Here is a 14,601-nt window from a genome sequence, read left to right as displayed (position 1 = left end):
AGACTTCACGAGCACTGAAAAGGAGAAAAAGGGTTTGGGTATGTTTCAACCACTTCGAATTTCTTACGATACATCCGATAGTTTTGAAGCCACTTAAGTTTATAAAGTGCTTGTAAGGTACAAAACTCAGTATTTGGTAAAAAACGCCTAGATTCCTATATTCTCCAACACTATCGTAACTCGACCTTCGCTGTTTTTTACGGTTATAAGACATCACACTACACTTAACAATATTCAGAGAGAGTGAGTTCTAACAAAATCAACTATTCAATCTATCGACATCCCCCTGAAAATCCCAGCTGTCCTCGACAAACATAAATTGACAAAACAATTTACAGTCATCTAGAGAAAGGAGGGGAAAACTTGACAAACACCAACAAATATCATTTATGAAAAGCTATGGACCAAGTATAGACCCTTGTGAAACACCAGAGGTTTCCATGAACTCAGCCGATTTGAAACCGAAAGCTGAACCCCGTCTTCTATTAGTAAGATAAGGCTTCAAAACAAGCAGAAAACCGAGAGTCAGCCCAAAAGAAGACAGCTCTCTAAGAAGAATATCATGGTCCAGTTGGTTAAACGCTTCGTAAAATCTGTATAAATGACAAATCGAATTATACAGATGGTCGTGATGGATCGAGGTATAATAAAGTTGATTAGATCTTTCATCGAGGAGAACAAGCGAATATTCGTTAATATGTTTTCTAACAGAATATTGCTGTCTACCAATCAACCGGATTGTCATTCCAAAGATTGAGTACATCAAACATGTTAAATACATATTTTATTTTTCAGAAATCTGAAATCTGTAATTTGAGTCTTGAAAATCATTTCTGAGATAATACTTGAAATTCGTAATGTATTGGAGGTTGATAATAATGTCTTTGATAAAATTATTATTTTAATGTTCCGGATAACTCGCGTGATTAGAGGCTATTCAGCTGCAAATCATTTCCTTCCGGGCGGTACACCCTTGATCCGGGTTTTGTTAATAAAGAACCCGCTATCAATAAGGAAGGGTCCGGTCGGCCGGACCTTCATCGAACCCCTGTCTATATCCTTATAACACTCGGTGTCCTAAATACACTTAGGCCGAGTAGCATGGTCTGAGGGATGGGCTTCATCGCATACTAGCACCCGTTCAATATCATCAAAGTTGACATTCGAGAAGTTACGCAATCGGTTTCTAGGGGAAGGGCACTCTTGGACAAACTGTATTTCTTCATCGACAGTGGCGGATTTTCGTTGAAGCCAACTAGATCAAAGCCATTGGTCGATCATCTTAATTCATAAAAACCGGAGGAGAGTTTTCAAAAGTACCACAAAAATTGAACACTCATTGGATTGAACTCCCGACAATTTATGGAATTAGGTGTTTTTATTACATTGAAGTATGAAGAGGACAAACGTCGTGTAATATTTAACAAGGCACAAAGAATACGTGAACCACATGACGAGTAATCATAGTGTTCAATCGACTTTGGGAGACCTTGTTTTAAAAAGTGGAGATGGTGTAAATACACCATGTCCACTTTTTAACGATCTTTCAAATGAAAGATCATAAGTCATGACCGACCAAATGGTGGACTTTTAGAGATAAAGCTTGTTGGAAAGTGACATATTGCTGCTTTTGCAAAGAAGCTGTTACAATGACGCTACTGTTGTCTTTCCTTTGATGTGACGAGTTGTTTCCAAGTGAGCTTTTTGTTAACTATCACTTCCAGATCTTGGCCTTGAGCGTACTATGATTCAAGTCTTGAGATGATTTCTTGTAGATACTGCGTTGCTATTTTGAGACACAAGAATATCGGTATCGACAGCATAAAGTGCTTTGAAGAATTTCTCCATTTTCAGCATGTCAAATGCATATAGAAGGTACTGAAATGCTCAAAATAAAATATAGTTTGCTTAACCAATTAACAAGTATTTGCTCTCGATTCTCAGTATAAAGGAGAAAATTAGTCTCAGTTAAAATATTGAGTAATTTGATTAGTGTTAGTGTAAAGCTGGATTGAGTTATGCTAAGTAGTGGAGTAGTTTGGGACCTCTTGGTAGAACTTAATACTGATGAGAATTTTGGAAGGTTGTTAGAAGGATGTGTGTAGTAACCACATATTTGCAAGTCTTACTTTTAGTTTCTAGAGACGACAACGTATTTATTGAAATGTTTGTTGATCCCTTGTGAAAATTATGCACATTTAAGTATGGTTACTATAATTTCAGTTGAATACTACGTCCACTGTAAACTCACATCAGTTATTGTTTGGGGAACAATTAGCAGTACTGAGCTTAAGGTTTAAGTAGGTTGATGGACATTGCAAAATGAACAAGTAACTGTTTTTATAGTTCTATGAGATATGCACATTGCTCTATAAGCTTTATGATAAACTTCAACAGATAATAGCGACACTTTTTTCCTATGAACATAGGTCTGACCCGTTTTCTTTTAGAATTTAAAAAAAAATTCTTGTTCAAGACAGAAATATGTCTGAACTTCGAAAATCTTTAAACTTAAACAATAAACAATAAAATTGGTGGAAATGTTCACTTTCGGCTTCAACGCAAGCACTACATCGATGAAATGAGAATATTTCTTATTTGGCTTACTACATCTTGAATTCTATCAAATAATTGTTGATGAGACATGATGAAAAAGCTGTTTCGTATATTCCCATAAATAAAAATCTAAAGGATTGGGATCCGATGGACGATATAGTCATGTCATCAGTCCCTCTTGACCTATCCATTTATTCGGTAAATTTTCAGCAAGCAGCTACTTATCTCCCTCTGTGTGGTGGTGCATCATCGTGCTGATACCACATATTTCCAACAATGTTGAAGTCTAAATCTTCACTGAAGTCAAAAAGGATCAGCCCAAAAAAATGTTCAAACAAATCTGCATTTAAACGATCATACTTAACATCTACTGGCATCAAATCCCACCTCAAACGATGCTGCAATCGTCTTGGTCTAATGGTTGTGAATCTTGCAGGCAGTCCCCCACATATTCATTATGATTGGTGTTGATACCGTCCTCAATAAAACAAGCCTCGTCAGATTAGATGATAAGCGAAATGAATCTATTATTTTGTGTTGAAGTATTGTTTTTGAAGTAACCATCGTAAAATTCTACTTGCCATATTAACTTGTATTCGTGGTAGTTGGTTTCCTTTCAATTCAAACATGAAAATAAATTGTTTATAGTCTCACGAATATACACTGTGTCCGTAAAGTATAGAACAAATTCATTTTTAGTTAAACAGATCATGGTCATTGAACACCAATAAATGAACAAATAATGACATTTCACAAAAAACTAGACGACTATGTTTTTTTAAATTGATAAGAAATAATTTCTTTCATATTCTGTCTGCTAGACCACAAGTACCACACATGTTTGGAAACAGCTCATTTTATTAATCTAAAAATGTAATAAACTATATATTTGTCCACTCTGTACCAATTGGAATCAACATGTGATACATTTTTGGAATCCGCTCAGCTAGAGTATTCGGATAATTGAGACAAAATGTTTAGATGTTACAAGGATTTTAAATAATTCATATTTATATTAATTTGAATCAAAAGTAGGCCGACTCCCGAAAATACCATTTGATATGACAAATAGAATTTTGTCTTGAGAAGCGAATCCTCTGGTTCACTTGTTTTTAACGAATATTAAACGATAGAGATCCACATAAAGCCTATAACATTGGTAAATGTTATTGGTGGAATGAATGAACGATGAAAATACTCGATTCCTGTTCGATACGTTCCTTAAACCTTATCCCTGCTATTTCATATTATAAGTGCACCTTATTCCCTGAAATTCGCAGCTGAAACTACTGAATCTTTATGTCGGCACTCAATCTGAGCCAAGATCCTTTCCACCAATGCTCCTCAAGGTCTGTAATACACCATTAAAACTAGACCGGTGCAAGTTATACCTCACTAGATGGAAATAAAATTTCTACGGGAAGAAAGTCTGGCGGCAATGAAAACTTCATGTGTCCCCGTTTATTATGGCTTCCACTAAACACGTTGATTTCCTTCATTTTTATGATTATGTTCGATTCAGGATATCGACTATAGTTGTGTGAACGTTCGCGTTCAAAGTTATTAGCAGTTTATGGGGAGATGCTGGTACATCTAGCATTCGAAACGTTTAATTTTTTTTCATTTTACGTTGGGGTCTTATCAATTTTCTTATGTAAATAATATGAGAAGATCTCTTTCTCTGAAATCATGAACCGTTTAAGTTTCACTAACTGTTCAATGATCTACGGTTGAATTAAAATCTATCGGGATAAGATCCGGATTTCGACTTTGTGAACTCAGCAATAGACCGCTTTCAAACGTTTACCAACATCTTGTTTACGGATGAAGTTAGATCCATTTTCAGAAGTGCCTCTACTGGAGTCAAACCAATTTGAAATGCAAGCATCAGAAACCCCTTCATTCGCCAAAGATAGGGATTCATCAAGCCAAGTAGCTTGACATTTTAACCTACTTGACTTGAAAATCAAGCTCGTGAAAAATTACATACTTGAGCTTGACTCGACTTGATTTTAGATATTTATTGCTTGACTTGATATCAAGCTACTTAATATTACTTGAGCTTGATATGCACGCGTCGCACGACATATATTTATTCAACCTCGTGCGCGCTTGGACTAAATAAGGGGATTCCTCGAGCGCCGAGAGACTGAAGCATTCGCCAGTGTGACTTTATTAGTTGTTTTCTCACATTTATATGGAATATATTGGTAAATTTCGATAGTTACAAAAATATCTTTCCAAACTTGGCCGAAATGGCCATGGATTTTTTATCAGCGCCACCATCTTCAGCTCCTGTTGAAAGACAATTTTCCAGAGTTGCTCTTAGAGTTACAAAAACCCGCAATAGGTTAGGCGACAAATCTATAAGATGCCTCATGTGTCTTAGATCCTGAGTGGAAAATTATGGAATCCAACAAAGCAAGGATTCCCAATATTAAGAAACTTTATTTTTTTATTATTTTTTTTGTTATGATTCATAGTGACTTCATCTATGTCTCTATTCCAAAAAGTTGATAGTTTCGGTTCTTTTATATACACTTTTACTATACTATACTTTTATATATACAATAAGTTCAATAAATAAAAGTGTTTTTCGCAAGGTCATTTTATCTTTTTTTTTATTGATGTGACACTACACAATAAAATTGCTAAAAACAAGTAGCTTGTAATGATTCAAGTGAAAAACTACTATGTCCTTGATTTGAGCTTGACTTGATTTCAAATCAAGCTCAAATAGTTTGAAAATCAAGTCAAGCCGTGAATCCCTAGTCAAAGATGACCGTATGGATCACAATGTCTTTGTAAGGATTTATCGTCTCTGACTTACTTTAGAATTTCGTACAGGCGTGCTTTTACTATGAATTCAGAGCTTTATGTGATTTGTGGCTATAACAACTAGTTTAATATGTTTCAAAGTTAAGTTGTATAAATTTCATTATTATCTACCCAATGGGTTTCGAAGGGTACACTACCTTTAAAACATAGTTTTGAAAAAAAAAAGTTAAAAGTTTCAAACTGAAGGTAAATGTATATTTCAATTTCATATACATATATACTTTTTATTAGATATTTGTGTTGGATACTCTGATAGTGAATGTATTAATAGTATATCGCGTATCGCGATTAATGTTCATGCTACAATGAACTACTGTATTATTATATCTCGAATAAAATACACTGCGTATCTCGATGGAAGCTATTTTATTCTATATCTTTTATTCCAATCATTTCAATATTGAATTATTATTCGTGAATTATACTGAATTGTTTTGAAAGGACATTGTATCTATTTTCCTCCTTATTTACATAGATCGCATTGATTATTCAATTAAATAAGTGGCCACAGTATTAACACGAATGAATTACGGTCATTCCATAATAAATCAACATAATCAATTATCAATATGGTCACTAATGCACCTATCTGTCCAGCCTCGCTATACATTCATTGCATGCATGTTTTGCTGCGTGTAATATAGCACATGAAACAAATCATATCCTCACATAAATACCAGAGATAATCCTACAGGAAGATGAAGTAAAGATAGTTCAATGAGAAATAATTATTGTTGTTTCTATAATTCAAGCCAATTCATAAAGAAGAATAATAAGAATAATGAATAATAATGAAGTGACACTATCAGAATTAAAAAAACACAAAACAAAACGAAATCTTAGTCGTGTAGGTAATCATATAGGTATAGAAAATTCAAGTACAATTTCGAAAACGTAGCAAAGACTAACGAGAAGTCAGGAGTTTTTGAGCCCTCAAATATACTTATGTAGTGCACCGCTAAATATACTTATGTAATGAATTCCATTAAGCTGCATTATTGAATGTAATTTTGCTGACACATCAATTTAAAATATAATTTGAAAGTATTGTAAGAGATTTCTGTACTACTAGAAAAATAAATCTTGAATACAAATTTAATTGAAAAGGTTCAATTAAATTTGTATTCAAGATTTATTTTTCTGGAATTGTTTATCTATCGACACTTCTTTATGTTTGCTTTCTCTCTAACAAATTTCACTGATATGATTGCAGTTCAGTTAGCTATTATTCAATATAATTTTTCTGAGAAATTATATTGAAGTGTTATTTAAGTGTGTTGTGTTAATTTTCTGTTCGATACTTGTTGAATTGACTTGTTATTGTTGATTTATTATTCTGAAATTGTTTTTTGTTCGACAATTCTCGATGTATGTTTTCTGTAAAACAAATTTTATTGATGTAATGCAATTCAGTTAGCCTCATCATTGAATATCATTTTCCTCGCAAATTGTTTTGAAGAATCAGTTAGAAGTGTTGTGAAAGCTTCTATTCTACACCTGTTCAATTGAATTTTTATTCTCGTTTTATAATTCTGAAATCGTTTATCTTTCGACGCATTTCGACATGTTTACTCTATAACAAATTTTATTGATGTAATGCAGTCCAGACAAATTCATTTGATGTATCATTTAAAAGTATTGTAACAATTGTCTGTTTGATCCCTGTTGAATTGACTTGATATTCTTGAATTATAATACTGAAAATGTTTATCCTTCGATATATGTTTTTTCTATAACAAATGTTATTGATTTAATGCAATTCAGTTAGCCTCATTATTGAATAGCATTTTATTGACAAATTAATTTGAAGAATTATTTAGAAGGTTTGTAAAAGTTACTGTTCTATCCCTGTTTAATTGAATTATTATTCTCGATTTATAATTCTGATATTAATTATCCTTTTCTAGATTTATGTTTGCCCTATAACAAATTTCATTGATGTAAATCCGTCCACTTAGCTGCATTATCCAATATTATTTTTTGACTTTCATTAAAATATCATTTAAAAGTGTTGTAAGAAGTTCTTTTCCTATCTAATTGATTTTTTATTCTCGCTTTATAATTCTGAAATCAATTATCTTTCGACTCTTCTTGATGTGTATTTATGTTGATTTCATTTTTAAAATATACATCAAAAACAGTCGAAAGATAAACCATTTCAGAATTAAACCTATATAGAGATTGCAATTGCCGTATAAATGTCGTGCGCTCAAAAAAACGTCAGTCACTTCAGTGATTTTCTAATTTTTTCATTGTGTTACTCGATAATTTCAACCATGCTTATGAAGTTATAATTCTTCATTATCATTACTTTTTTCAACGTTTTCTTCAGGTTATTCCCATCAATAATTTTAGCCATAGTTCTACTTACTGCACCTTTTTCAATTGTACTTCAGAAACCGTAAAATGAACTTGATGAAAGCAAATTGAATTTTAGAAGTTCGAAATTGTTATTAAGAATTGGAAGTTGTTATTCAGAATGAAGAATTAGAAATTCAGAAAAAGAACTTAATATTCAGAAACGGTAATTCGAATTTCAGAATAGTAATACTCGTATGTATAAGTAATACAAAAAAAGAAAATTAATCTCAGAAAATATGAATTGGAATTCGGATTTGATAATTTGGAATTCAGAAATACGAAATTGTTATTCGGAATCATTGGATTTTTGTACTTCAGAATTAATAAAAATGGATTGCCATATCTATATAATACCTATGCTGCACATTTTACTGATACCTCACGCTCACATAGATACAGTACTGTTCTGAATTACGTATATATTGCATCTACTCTACTTATATCTCCCTGTGTACATGATATGAGCAGTGTAGAACAAGAGTTTAAATGGGGCATAATGATTGTATTGAAGACCTGTCTCCTAGTCCACTCCGACAAAAAGGCAGAAATACGAGCAAACAATGAATTTTTCTTCCCAAATACCTACAAATATAGTCAATGGGCAATGAAAAGCTCAACAGCGGATCCAATACCATACAGCATTTTTTTTTCTATTTTAGTATCATAATGAATTCATTACAACTAAAAACAGTGCTGTAATGAGTTCTTTAGAGCATAGTTTTCAGTTATATTTTTCGTTTTGTGATTGCCTACATTGACCGTCGATCCCATCAAATTTCAAGACACTTCAATTATCAATATAATATAGTTTGGATACAGTGAAATGATTTACGAAATTATTCTTAAATTTCTCTTAATTCTGGTGGTAATAAATCGATTTCGACATAATTCACGAATTTAATTATAAATTATTTCAAAATTCGAAATGTACAATTCAAATTCTGTAATCAAGCCCTAGGCTTAAATTAAGACGAAGAAGAAGAAGAAGAAGAAATTCTGTAATCTGTAAATTTACTTAACAGTCACACCAACTGCCAAGATACGAAAGTCACTAGGATGTATGAATACATGAATATTGCATTGAATTTCGACAATATTTCAAAAAACTTGATTGAAATAGAGGAAATATTGTCTAATACTCACTGCAGAAGGCAATTCCAACACTCATGCGTTCGAAAACTCGCATTCGTGTTGGAATAGAAGCCCATTCTGTAACTTCTTTTAAAATATACTATAACAATCTGATTTTGAACCTGAACCGTACATTTTGTTTTACATTATTCAGTTTTACAGAGCAAGTCATAGATTAAGTTCATTTCAGAATTAATTCTATCAGTCATCACCAAAAGTTCCTTCTCGCCACACATAAAACTGTACCATCAGCAAACAAACTAACAAATGACGTCTTCAAGCTGTATTTATATCATCGACATAAACTATAAAGAGTAGAGGACCCAGAATGCTCCCCTGCGGTATACCTAAACTACTTTCAATCTCTTCTGATTTTTTTCTGTTAAATCTTTAACTTAAATGATCTTCGATACCATTTACAGTCTTCAATGCAATCACAACTTTTTTTTCTGAACTTCCAACTTCCTAATCTGAATTTCAATTTGGTTGTTTTGAAATTAAACTATTCTAAAATCAAATTTTTCTTTTCTGAATTATACTTTTCTATTCTGAAATTGAACTTCGATTATCTTAACTACAATTGAAGAAGCTGTAGTCTCAAAATAGCCATAAATGTGGGCGATATGATCGATAACAGTTTAGAGAGCACAAACTATAACAAGCCACAGCACCGCCAAAGTATCGAACCCTACCGCCTACAAACGTATTAAGTTCCCTTTAGTTTCCTCGGCGACGGATCCCTCGAAATTCTGAAGAATAAGAGAGAACCATCAGTGGGGCCCACCGCTCTCCTCACTGACAAAGGACATCCATCCTACAAGCCGTCGTCCTGAGGGTCTTATCCTTGCCGTCCGATGCTCATGATTCATCCTTTCACTGTCCAACCTTTTTCGTCCCCCATCACACACAAGCGGACCCGAACTCCTTCAGCATCCCTTCCCCTCCCTCTCTCTTCCTTTCGGGACCGACCCTCATCTCCGAAACTTTCATATATATACACAGGACGTTCTCCCGATTTTGTTTACGAAGGCTCCGAAGAAGAACGTCCGCATTAATTGCGATGCCGCAAAAAAGGGAGCCCGATGGACGTGAACTGGGTTTCGGGATCCTCCCCGAGGGGCTGAGAGGCCCCGACGTCATGTGAATTTCCGGGGGTGGTAAGGACGAAGGGGGGGTGGAATTCCATATTCGTACAGCCCGCTTTTCGGTATTCGTTTCGGGCATTCGGGTATAGTTCGCCTTAGGTGGTTGGAATCGTCGACACCTTTTTTGATTTTAGTTCAGAAAATGAAACATGTGTTTCAGAATAAGAAAGTGTATTTCAGGAAAAAAATTTGCATTTGAGAATAGTAGAGTTAATTTCAGAAAAACTAAATTGAAATTCAGATTAGCAAGTTGGAATTCATAAAAACGAAGTTGTAATTCAGAATAGTGAATTGTATTTCAAAAACAGCAAATTATACACACATCGGAAAAGTCTAAGTATATTTCAGTATATCTCGCATGGTAAATCGCATATTGCTTTTATCTCAAGTTTTTTGCAGACTATCAATTGAAATCATCATGCGGAATGAATTTTCGTTGTATACATATGCTAGCCAAGAAAATATGGGAGATATGATAAAAATAAAAAAAATGAATGTCGCAGTTAAAATTTCTGTATTTGATTTTAATCATTTCATGCATTCGTTAGATCGATTTTGGGTTATAACATCGACAATATTTTTCTATCAACTTCTTTTTATTATGGAACGACATCATTTAACTTTGGAAGAGATGAATCGAGTGGTTGGTTTACTTGAAGGGGGCATGAGACAAGTCGATGCAGCTGAGCGAATGGGTGTTTCACAAAGTGTTATAAGTCGTTTGTGGAGGCGTTTCAGAACAACTGGAAATCCTGCCGAAAATCATCCAGGACGTGGACGTTGTACAACTGCTATTCAAGACAGATTTTTGGTTTTGACCGCCCGAAGGCAACCCACTATAACGGCTCCTGAGTTGGTTATGGAATTTCAACGGGCTCATAATTTGACCATTGGGCGAGATACTGTGAGGAATCGTCTTCATGAAGCCGATCTTCATTCCCGACGGCCCATTAGGTGTCCACCACTTTCCAGAGGAAATCGCGCTGCAAGATTGAATTGGTGTCGTGAGTTTCAAAATTGGGGTGTCAATGAGTGGTCCACAGTTTTATTCACAGATGAATCAAGATTCGGATATCATCCAGATTCTCGTCCAATAAGACTATGGAGACGATCTGGTAATTTAGAACGCTTGAGACACGTCCAGGAAGTACACCGTTATAGAGGTGGTACAATTATGGTGTGGGGAGGAATTTCCATTGGACGTAGAACAGAGCTCGTTTTTCCTGATGGTTTTCTAAGAGCTCAGCAATATTTGGAAAATATTCTGCAACCAATTGTACAACCTTATGCAGAAGCTGTTGGTGAAAACTTCCATTTGATGCATGACAATGCTCGTCCCCATACCGCTCGTATTGTGACACAATGGTTGGATAATGAGGGAATTGATGTTTTGCCATGGCCAGCACAATCTCCGGACCTGAATCCGATAGAACATGTATGGGACATGCTTCAAAGAAGGATTACGCCAAATATGGGAAACGTCCAAAATATTTTAGAATTCAGGGAGCTTCTGACAGCTGAATGGACAAATTTAAATCAGGAAGACCTAAACAATCTGATTTTGTCTATGAATCATAGGTGTAGAGCCGTAATTAATCAACGAGGAGGCCACACATTGTATTAAATGCCAAACTTGAATTGATTTTCGATAAAAAATTACTAAGAATAATTACTATGTTTTTCGCAATTTAGAGACTTCGATTTTTTTCAGTTTTTCACTTTTTCATTATAAAAATTTCGGTTTATTTGAAGTATATAAACAATTATTGAATACATCTATACATAATTTCCTCGAATTTTCTTTCATTTAACTCAAAACCAATCATTTCGAAGAATATCCTTAGACTTTTCCGATGTGTGTATTTCAGAAGAGGAAAACTGTATTTCAGAGGTTATCAATTCAATTTCAGATAATGTTATATGTCTTCGTTTTGAATAGAGATTCATCAAGCCAAGTAGCTTGATATTTTAACCAACTACTTGACTTGAAATTCAAGCTCGTGACAAATTACATACTTGAGCTTGACTTGACTTGATTTTAGATATTTATTGCTTGACTTGATATCAAGCTACTTAATATTACTTGAGCTTGATATGCACGCGTCGCACGGCGTATATTTCTGCAATCCCGTGCGCGCTTAGACTAAATAAGGGGTTTCCTCGAGCGCCGAGAGACTGAAGCATTCGCCAGTGTGACTGTATTAGTAGTTTTCTCACATTTCTATGAAATCTATTGGTAGATTTCGGTAGTTTCAGGAATATCTTTCCAAACTTGGCCAAAATGGCCAAGGATTTTTTTATCAACGCCAGCATCTTCAGCTCCTGTTGAAAGACAATTTTTCAGAGCTGCTCTTACAGTTACAAAATTCCGAAATAGGTTAGGTGACAAATCTGTAAGATGATACATGTGTCTTAGATCCTGGATGGAAAATCATGAAATCAAACAAACCCTGGAGGTTTCTCAATATTATAAAACTCCATTTTTATTATTCTTTATTTTGTTATGATTTATAGTGATTTAATTCATGTTTCTATTTCAAAAAAGTTGACATTTTCGGTTCTTTTATACGATAAGTTTAATAAATAAAAGTGTTTTTTTCAAAGTTCTTTCTCATCTTATCATTTTTATATTGATGTAACACTAAAATAAAACTGCTGAAAATCAAGTAGCTTGATATGATTCAAGTATTTCATAAATAAATACTTGACTTGACTTGAAATTGAAAAACTACTACTTGACTTGAGCTTGACTTGAAATCAAGTCAAGCTATTGTAATCTTTGTTCTTCTTCTGATCTCTTCGTTTCGAATATGGTCTCTCAAGAAGATTCCTCACATGAAAAGGGTTATGTTAGGGATCTCCTTGAAATACCGCATTTGAAACGAAGATATCAGGAGAAGAACTAAGGTAAAAGACGTAAAGACGTAGTAGGTAGAATCGTGGAAAGGTAGGACATTTGGTTTGACAGGAAGACAGGAAGCTGATGGACTAAAAGAATTCCACAATGGAGACCACAAGAACATAAGCAAAATGTAGGAAGATCTCCGAAATGCTAGTTGAACGATGTTGGCACCAGTTGGTTCAAAATCGAGTAAATTGGAGAATTCAAGGGGATGCATATATCCAGGAGTGGATGCAAACAGGTTGTTAAAGAAGAAGAAAGAAGAATATGCAATTCAGAATACCGAATGTAAGGTGCCAGTACTTACAATATGCAACACAGGTATTACATAAATGTGACTATTCATTTTTATCAATTCTGAATTAAAATTTCTCATTTCTGAATTCCAAATTAGCAAATCCCAATTCCAATATATATTTTCTGAAATCAATTTTTCCTTTTCTGAATATAAAGTTCGTTTTCTAAATTTGAAACTTTCTATTCTGAAGAACAATTTTCAAATCTGAATTAAAATTTCGATCTTAAAATTCAATTTGCTTTTTTTATTTTCATTTAACGCTTTCTGAATTACAAATAGTGTAAAAAGTGTAGAAAACGAGATATTATACTGGAAGGCTTAACTTCTGATCGTTGTATGTAGGGTGTCCCAAATTCGATCTTCACTGAAAGCATCTCGAGAACTATAATCTTCAAGGAGCACGGATCTATTTTTTCGAGATAATAAGATATCAGTAAACAGATCATAGATATCTTGATTCGTTCTCCAGTTTTTGTTAATTAATTATAGCCCAATTCCCAACATCGACGAGGAATCGACAAATCTAGGTTTTCGACAACATTACTGTCTACAAGTTACTACAGCAATATTCTCAGCTGTTCGTAAGCGACGCACACTGTTTCGATTCTTTACATCACTTACTTGTCCCAACGGCTCAAATTTTACACCAGTAAAACTATTGCCAGCCGAGAAAGTACAACGACGCAAAATTTTCATCATTTGAAATTAATTTTTCAATTTCAATGCGTTGTTGAAGCGTGTATCTCCTATGTATTGTAATGTATTGGCATAGTTTTTACTTGTCAAATATCAAAAGATGACAGCTTCAAAACTGATAGCTCCGCAGATAGCCGGCTATTCAAAATGAAACCTCTTACTGGAAAACCTTTTATATTTCGAGCTTTCTTCAGAAGGCGTAATTATAGAGTAATCTAATTTGAAAATTTTTCTCTCTGAACTTGATATTTCTCTCTTTATCTACTTGTATATTACATGCCCACTATACGTTTAGCACTTAGATTCTCTTATCCTCTAGAGCAGCAAAGAGCAAACTCATTTACAAACCTAGCATTGGAACCTACACTTTTTGGGTAAATTGGCGATACAGAGCTAAAAATGTGAGTTTTTAGTTACATTTTTTTCATGAATTTGACAGACAGCATATTTGTCTGTTTAATAGGCAACAAAAGAGTCAATGAAATTTATATCATTAATAGTGATAACACTGTAGATATGTGAATATCACTGTTCCATAATGCACATTGTTACCTAATGAATCAAAATAGTTGAAGACTTATTATGTTCCTAAGCGTAATTGAGATTGACCTGAATGCTCCATTGGTCTACGAGTCAGTTTTAGTGATTAACAAATACCTATATTCAGATAATAT

At 34.0% G+C, this 14,601-nt stretch overlaps 1 protein-coding gene across 3 annotated transcripts in view; it reads right to left on the bottom strand.

Moving 5' to 3' along the window:
• LOC123672255 (nucleolar protein 4) overlaps positions 1–14,601 on the bottom strand; it is a 264,990-nt gene that overhangs the window by 101,606 nt on the left and 148,783 nt on the right. The window lies entirely within an intron of this gene.

This window comes from Harmonia axyridis, chromosome 1 (genome assembly GCF_914767665.1).
Source record: "Harmonia axyridis chromosome 1, icHarAxyr1.1, whole genome shotgun sequence".
Taxonomy (NCBI): domain Eukaryota; kingdom Metazoa; phylum Arthropoda; class Insecta; order Coleoptera; family Coccinellidae; genus Harmonia; species Harmonia axyridis.
The sequence above is the reverse complement of the archived record's forward strand: the minus strand, read 5'-3'. Positions and strand labels throughout refer to the sequence as shown.